Here is a 9,371-nt window from a genome sequence, read left to right as displayed (position 1 = left end):
GGGCACAATACAGGGAAACCCGAGTGTAAAACACCTGCCTACTGACCCTGCCGCCCACAGGGCTCCGAGAATTGCATTTGAATTCCACCCGTCTTCTTAAAACTCACAAAGAAGGAAATTATATAAAATGTGTAGTCAGAATATCTGTTGCAAATACTAAAATAGTTCTTACATTACGATCTGTCATCAAGTCTGTTTTTCACAGTGGACACTTAGTTAATTACCATGATGCTGGATGCTAGCTTTGTCTTGATAGCATTAGAGATCTCTTGAAAATTTATGCTTAGAGAACTTATCTGTGAAAAATGAATTTCTAAATAAACAATATTTTTACCAATTAAATTTAGGATGTGAAAGAATACACAACAAACTTTTCTTCCATGTTGATCTTCCTATTTTCATATGCTTTCAGCTAGACTGGGAGAATATAACATACACTTACTAATAATCTATGAAAAACTTTTAAAAATTTTGAGCTGATGTGCACAAAATACATTAAGCAGCAATTAAATTCAGGTCGGAATGCTGGAAACCTTCACAGACTCTAAAATAATTATAGGTACATTTACTAGGGAATTTTGAATATAAATTTTAATTGGTTTAGTAATGTTTCTAGTCACTATTTATTATGTGATTTAAAAATTATGCTGTACCTTGCTGATGTTTTTACAAAACTATTGTTAATATGATTTATTTATAAAATAAAGTGAGAAAACTATACTGCTAATCCTCAGGATCCAGTCGTAAATCTTTACCATTTTGCAATAAAACACATTTCCAATAATGCTGATACACTTTCTATTGCATTAAATTCTCCTGGGCTTTAGCCACTCATGTGTTTAAGACTGTGATATATGTCCCTAAATGAACCAGATGTTCTTCAGATTCTGAAATGAAAGATCTCATTAAAATGTGTGTGTGTGTGTGTGTGTGTGTGTGTGTGTGTGTATGTGTATGTTCTGATCTTGAGGTATTTATTTTTCCAAATACTTTAAATGCCAATGACTTTCAATTATTTATTTACTTAATTACTTAATCAGCAGAGTTTGCTGAAGAGAGAGGACTGGACACAATGACTGAGAAAATCTGACTATATGTGGGGACTAGTCCAATAAGGTTGTATACATGGTACTTCCTCTCAGACTTGTCCTCACATTCTCTCGAACATTCAACAACATACGTTATGAACTCTCTTGAATCTGTTTGCCAAAACTTGTGAAAATGAGGCAAAGATCTCTGCCCTCAGAGTTAACAATTGAGCAACACAGCAAGTTCAGTATGTGGGGAAAACAAGGCAGTACATTGAAAGAAAGCATTCAGTCACATGAAAAAGATTTCAAGTGGATTTACTAAGGTTATTTTTATCTAAAATTATTTTTCCATAGAAATATACATTCATAGAATTTCAGCATTACTCATTGTTTGCCCTAGCTTCTTGTAGATATTTGAGGCATATGCAGATGCTTCTAACAATGAACCATAGCTTGGACTAAAAATATGTTCGTATATGCTCATTTCTTTCATAGGATGCACATCATTTAGGTACTAGAAAAGGCAAGACCAAGTCAGGCAGTTAAGGAGGGAAGATAGAGCCTTAAAAGTCATGGAAAGGGAAAGTTATGAGCACAAGAGCAACATGATCCTGACCGTGACCTGACCTGCAATTTTTTTTTTTTGAGACAGCGTCTCCCACTGTTGCCTAGGCTGGAGTGCAGTGGCGGGATCTTGGCTCACTGCAATCTCTGCCTCCTGGGTTCAAGCAGTTCTCCTGCCTCAGCCTCCCGAGTAGCTGGGACTACAGGCATGTGCCACCAAGCCCAGCTAATTTTTTTGTATTTTTAGTAGAGGCGGGTTTCACCATGTCGGTCAGAATGGTCTCCATCTCCTGACCTCGTGATCCACCAGCCTCGGCCTCCCAAAGTGCTGGGATTACAGGCGTGAGCCTCTGCGCCCGGCCCTGACCTGCATTTTAAGAGTCACTCTGAATTCGGTCCCCTCATTCCTTCTCGTAGTCAATTTGGGCCGCCATAACAAAAATACTATAGACTAAGTGGCTTAAAAAACATTTATTTCTTACAGGTCTGGAAGCTGGAAGTCTGAGATCAGGGTGCCAGGATTGTTAGGCACCCTGATACTAGAGAGAACTCATGTATCATTTTCTTATAAGGATACTAATGGCCGGTGTGTTGGCTCACACCTGCAATCTTAGCACTTGGAGAGGCCAAGGAGAGAGGATCCTTTCAGGTCATGAGTTCAAGACCAGGCTGGCAACACAGCAAGTCTCCATCTCTACAAGGAATTAGCCAGGCGTGGTGGCACTCACCTGTAGTCCTAGCTACTCGGGAGGCTGAGGAGGGAGAATTGCTGGAGCCCAGGAGTTCAAGGCTGCAATGAGCTATGATTGAGCCACTGTTCTCCAGGCTGGGCCACAAGAATGAGAGCCAGTCTCAAAAGAAAAAAAAAAGACATTAGTGTCCTCCTCATGGGACTCTACCCTTGTGACCGCATCTAAACCTAATAACTTCCCAAAGGCCCTACCTCCTTTTACCATCCCATTGAGGGTTACAAAATCAACATGCAAATTTGGGGGAACACAAATATGTAATTCATAACCCCCTCTTTTAAAATTATAGTATAGTACTGTTTCAAAGTTATTATTTTGATAATTTGGTTCTTTTTGTGGAAAACACTGTTGTCACCTTCTAGCACATATGAATACATTAAATGATTTAAGTTTTCCTGTCCCTTGAACATCAGTGACTATATTGTAACTGCATCAGACTTATTTTTTTTGGGGGGGGGCGGGGATAGGGTCTCACTTCGTCCCCAGGCTGGGTCCAGTGGTTTGATCTTGGCTCACTGCAACCTCTGCCTCGTGGGCTCAAGCAATTCTCATGCCTCAACCTTCGGAGTAGCTGGGATTACAGGTGCATGCCACCACACCTGGCTAATTTTTGTATTTTTAGTAGAGACAAGGTTTTGCCATGTTGCCCAGGCTGGTCTCCATCTCCTGGCCTCAAGTGATCTCACCCTCCCCAAGTGCTGGGATTACAGGCATAAGCCACTGCCTCCAGCTTTTGTTCAACTTTTACATAACAAAGAAGTTGTGAATTGTTTTTCAGTTGCCTTAAACTCCTGGGTTGAAGGTCGCATAATCTGAGCATGCCCAGATGAACCACGTGCGCAACCATAGTAGGAACCTAAGTGCTCAGACTGAGGAGTAGGGACTGAATTAAGAAGTAAAAACCACATGACAGGATCCAGGATCTGATCAGATCAAGCCTTGGCATCACCCCTGGGCAGAATCTAAAGGATGCTGGTAGGATCCTCCCGGCATCACTTCATTGCAAAAGCCAATCAGATCATTTCTCACTACACTGTACCAACTCCATTCCTTCTTTCACGAGTAGATCAGATAATGGCACTGTCCACACTGTTCAATCAAGCTAGCAAGCCCAGGTTAAATAAATGTCGAGTTTCTCTTCTTACCCAGTGTGACAAATCTAGGAGATGCTACCTTTGAAATGTCTCCCAAATTTTTCCCCTCCTAACCTCATCCATTTCCAAGCTTTGTTTCAGTCCTCCTGAGTTCTTAGTCCTATTGTTAGAAAGGACTCTCAAATGATTTCCTGCCAGCTGACCCTTCCTCATTTTGATCTACTCTTGTCCTGATCCCACCAAATCCAAGTCTCGTATTCTCTTTTCCTCAACCTTTGCTATCTTCCAGTGACTGTAAGGTAAATCAGCTTTGGCTGATTTTCCAAATCCTTCTCCATCTGGCCTCGATCTGCATTTCCCATCTCATTTCCTGCCCCTTTCTTTGTCATACATCCTAAAAATTCCAGCCACTCTGTTTCAAAACATTAGAACTCAGTGTATTTCTGCATGTGGGAACATAATTTTCTTTGTATCAAGATTATCCATTTTCTCTCTTCTCTGCCTGGAGAATTTTTCTACATCTTTCAAATACCAAAGATGATAACAGCTTGGTGAAACCTTTCCTGAATGCCAAAGATCTTCTTTCCAGATCTTTTAAGCTGCCACTGTACAAAGTACAAACTTTTGTTTCTATATGGACATTGTAGTAATTTGATCCATATATATTTCAATTGCTGGGGAAAGTTCTTTAAGACCTGTGTAACTCAGTGTCTTGTGTCATTCTCAATTCATAGTGGAAGTCAAAGATAATGCTGAGTGAAAAAAACTAGTATCCTGTCCAAGTCCATCCTCACTACAGGTGACATCACATTTATCAGCAACTGGCTGAATAACCTCTTTGGGACCGGTCTGGTTTGGGATTTTCAACTCTATGTTGGTTTCTCTTTTTTCTCATTTTAATATTTAAAAATAGTCTTCCCAGTAAGTAGAAAGCAAGGCATCTGGTCTCTTTTAGACTAAGGCAGTTTAGACCTAGCTGGATAGAGAATAAGAACTGAGTGCCTTCTTTGGGCCCTAAGTCCCATAGAGCCCAGCTACAGATTCAGCCAGAGAGGTCAGTGAGAAGGAAGGAGGTAGGGGGAAAGGAAAAGTTGGAAAATAAGACTAAATGTAACAGAACTTTTAGTAAATTTATTGAAGGTTTGGAAAGAGGAGAGACGAAGAGAGGGAGTAGTGATATACTGTGAATATGACATTCAATTTTGAGCATAATTGTATTTTTTTAAAAAAACAATTTCTCAGTAAATGCTTATAATATACCATCCAGATGGTATTTTTTGCTTTTTAAGATTTTTAACCTTTAAATTTATGCTGGATTGATGAGGAGTTATTTGAATTTTAATATTGCAGATTTACAACAGAAGATTATTGTCAATATATGTTGGGATACCTGCCCACCCACATACACTTCTGGGGGATGTCCCTTCCCCTCACACAACACTTCCAACCCAGGTGCTGTGTTTTTAACCACGTGACCCTGCCTTGTTTTCCCACATGTCTTTGGATGGAAATTCACAAGAACCCTAAGTTCAGCCAAACCATAATCATTGACTATAGCTCTGGTTTAAAATAATTTAAAAAACAAGAAAGTTGGAGCAATCAGACTTTGAGTCCTTTGAAGCAAGCCACTCACAAGGAAATTTCCAATAGCTTATACAGGAATTAATTTCCAATAGCTTATACAGGAATGAGGCAGCCATCATTGGATAACGTTCAAACAGAAGTGATGAAGAAGTGGGTCCATTTGGAGAAAGGCACGGTGCCCATAAAGGAGCAGAAGCTAATGCACGAGGTCTGAGAGAGGGAAGACTAGTTTTGGGTCTGATCAGGGCTCCATTGCACCCATTTTGTGCACATCCTTGCAATAACCTTGCCCCAATCCTCTTTTCTTGAGCTAATCTCTGTTCCTTGCAACATAAAAGGCCATGCTGAAATATCAATATTCTGGTGTGTTCTCTATTGTTTTACTTTGATAAACTAAAAAAGAAACATTTTCTCCAAATTCAATCTCCTTTGAAAAATATTTCTACAGAACTCCTGTATCATCCGAACACCTATTTTGTGGCCTCCTATTGTGTATCAAGTTGTGTGCTAGTGAGTGGACAAGTGTCATCTAATTTTGCACATGCTGTGTATTCTTAAATTAAAATGTGAGTCTTTCTGTATATTCCAGCAGCAATTGCAAGCCAATCTTTCTTAATAATATTTCCCAGAATCTATGTATTTTAGCTAAGTTCTAAGTGTATATATATATATATATATATATATATATATATATAATTGCATTTTAGGTTTTGGGGTACATGTGAAGAACATGCAAGATTGTTGCATAGGTACATATATGACAATGTGGTTTGCTGCCTTCCTCCCATCACCTATATCTGGCATTTCTCCCCATATTATCCCTCCCCAAGTTCTAAGTTTTATATTTAATAGGTGTAAAGTTGTTATGCGATTCTCATATCTTTTTGATCTCTGATACTTTAATGCTTTATTGCCTTTTTTCAGTGTCAAAATATTTATGTGCAAATGAGCTTACATGTATGCATGCTTACATGTGTGTGTACGTGTGTGTGTTCTGTGCCATCTATTTTTCTCTAGACCAATTTCACCAAAGATTTGTCTATTTTATTATTTCCTTTTCAAGTAACCAATCACGTTGATTTCAATTATGATATAGTTTCTCTCTTTAATTTCTGCTCTTAAAAAATCATCTCATTTCTTTCATTTTCTTTGGATCAGTTCTTTTTGTTTTATTGTAATGTCTTAACCTTGACATTAAGTTTTAGCCTTTTTTTCTTTTTTAAGAGTTTAAGACTATTTATTTCTCCTAAGTGTTGTTGAAGCTATATTCTACACATTTTAATATATATAATTTTCATTTGGTTCTAGATATTTTCTAATTATCCTTACTATGTATTCTTTAATAGATTCATTATCTAAAAGTATAATTTAAATTTTCTAAGCATACTTCTAATGTGTTTTTTAATTGTTCCTTCATTTTGTTACAGACACGACTATAACTCATACGATATCGGATGTGGTCAAACATTTGTAGATCTGTGTTTAAGAAGGATATATATTCTCAAAAAGTTGAGTGAAGCTTTCTAGTTATATCCATTAAATAAAACAGTTTTCCTAGCTTGTAAACTATTGGAGAATGTTTATTCTTTTAAGTTGTGAGAGTTGTGTCATCTGTAAATTCTTTTCACTTCTCATAGTTTTGTTTCTCTACGTGTTTTCCTGCTGTAACAAAATCAGAATCCCTAGGGTGCTTCACAGACAGGCAAATAGATGGGAACTCCCCTCCCCATACCCCAGAGATTCTGATTTGATAGGTCTAGGGTTCTAGGACCAGGAATCAGCATTTTAAGATGATTTGTAAAGTTTGAGAATCAATGTTATAAAACTAGTCCACTTGGAAGAGGTTACATAATATTGTTAAACCCTAATGTTTTTCATTTTTAATCAGAAAACCTTTTTTTTTTTACCAATCAGTAAGATTCTATTTCTCAAAGAATACTTTCTTAGATAGCTTAAAGATTTTTAAAGACAGTGATAATTATCAGATGAACCATAGAATGTAATTTCCTGTGGCATATAACAGGGTCAAAAATCTTAACACTTTCAGTATGATTTAGGAGTTGTTTCTGTTAGTTCAATGGAATTTTTTCTTTCCAACTGAGTCTCTTGCTTTAAAATAGTGACAAAATGCTGATTTAAACATTTATAATAGTTCATTTGAATTCAAATTAATTTTACTCTAGATCATGGCATTTGATATTATATTATTCTTTAATAATTTTGTATCCATTGGTCTTATCTCCTTAAATAAAATGTATATTCTTTGAGATTAGGAGCTACCTTTATGTATATTGATATATCTATTTCATCATCTAGTATAATGTGAACAGGTATTATAGATGGTGAATAATGTTTTTATTTTTATTTTATTATTTTATTGAGACAGGGTCTTGCTCTGTTACCCAGGCTAGATCACGGCTTGCTGCAGCCTCAACCTCCCAGGTTCAAGTGATCCTCTCATCTCAGTCCCCTGAGTAGCTGCTACAGGTGTACACCACCACAATCAGGTAATTTTTGTCTTTTTCTGTACAGATGGGTTCTCACTATGTTGACCAGGTTGCACCGGAACTCCTGGGCTCAAGCAATCTGACTTCCTCAGCCTTCCAAAGTACTGGGATTATAGGTGTGAGCCACCATACCTGCCCTTGAATAATGTTTTAAAATGGATAGTTTTCAAATGTTACATGTTTTTTCTATGTAAGTATTTTTACATATTTTTTCAGGTAAATTAATTTCAGGGTCTTGAAAAATAGTATCTACTTCAAAAGTAATAGGTAAGCTGTTTTATATCAAAGATAAATAATAATATACTTTATTATGTAATATATAAATAAAGCATTCCAGAGATCACAGCAGACAAAAATAGCTAAATAAAATCTATGTGAATAACCTTCCAGACTCTAGTGGGGAGAATTCAAAGTTAATTTGATTTTAAATGAGTACAACTGTTAAAGGACTGTATTTTCTTGGCAACAAATGATAGATGATGCAGAATTTTATGACAATCACTTAACTATATCAGTGAAAAAAAAAACATGGCAGAGAGCAGTACACAGAATCAAAGAAATAGTTCTCCCACTCCAGGATGAATAATAGTGCTAAGTAAAAATAGATGCCTTAGGTTCCTATTCAAATGAAATAAGAACAAAGTGAGATATCCACAAATAAGTTAATGAAATGTGTATATAACTTATTACATATAAGTTCTTCAAGAATTGTTAGCTTTTTTATTTTTCAAATACTCTTTTAAAATATTTTTTTCTACATTTATAAGGTAATTTAAGTATTTTTATAATTGAGAATAAGCTTTAAAATACTGCCACTTGGCGTACATTCATTTTTATTAAAAAGGATTAATAAATATGCCTTTGTTAATTACCTATTATTCTTTATTGAGAAATAAACTGCTTATATTTTGGATTCATCAATATAAAACAAACAAAACTCCAGGTGGGAGATTATTTGTCAATAAAGAAACAGTTGTTGGGAGAAGTAATGTAGAGAGTCTGGCGGTGTTTTGTTTTGTCTTTTCTTACTTTTAGTAACTACAGAGTTCCATTTAATGCTTAATTTTCCTTTTTATCTTGCTTTTTCTTTAGGTACGAATTTTTAAATCCGTATGTATTTTCACAATCTCCATTGCTGCTGTATTAGTTTCCGTTCTGTGAGATAATTAAAAGAAAAATACAGTAAATGCATTGACATACTGTCATAATAATAACTAACATTTGTAACTCATGTACGAAGTGTTTCTACATTTTTATTCATTTGGTCATAATAACAGATCTGTGAACATTAACCTTCATTTATATTTGAGCAATGGTTCAGAGAGATTTAAGAGTTCAGACTGGCTTGATAGCAAACAGATCTTAATGTTCCAAGCCTTTTGTCTACATAGTGATACAAGCACATCAAATTCTGACCAAAAAAATACATTTTATAGGACAAATGCTAATAAGAATACAAAAGCAAGTGAAAGATGAAATTAAATTCGTTACACTTGTGGGACAAGAAAGACCTGCATTTGGAAGTCTGGAAATTGGTCTGACCAAACAACGTGTGAGCAGACCTTATATCTATCACGTTGGTTAAATGATCAGGGTTTTGATTTGTTCTAAAACAAGTGGAAAGATTATGACTAGCTCTATCAGAGGAGAAAAAGCATTCCATGGCTCCTAGACTGAAGCGGGCTACATCACCATGCTCAGCATTCTGATCTATCCCAGAGCACAGCTCGTTTATTCTGATCTGGTAGTCACTGACATGGCTTTAAACACAAAGTTCTTAAGGTCTATGATTTTAAAGTACAAGGCTTTTCAATACCACAACCTTGATGCTGATATGATTGA

The sequence above is a fragment of the Aotus nancymaae genome, unplaced genomic scaffold, assembly GCF_030222135.1.
Source record: "Aotus nancymaae isolate 86718 unplaced genomic scaffold, 86718_ANA_hifiasm-v0.15.2.pri h1tg000036l, whole genome shotgun sequence".
Classification (NCBI taxonomy): Eukaryota; Metazoa; Chordata; class Mammalia; order Primates; family Aotidae; genus Aotus; species Aotus nancymaae.
Note: the sequence above shows the minus strand (reverse complement) of the source record.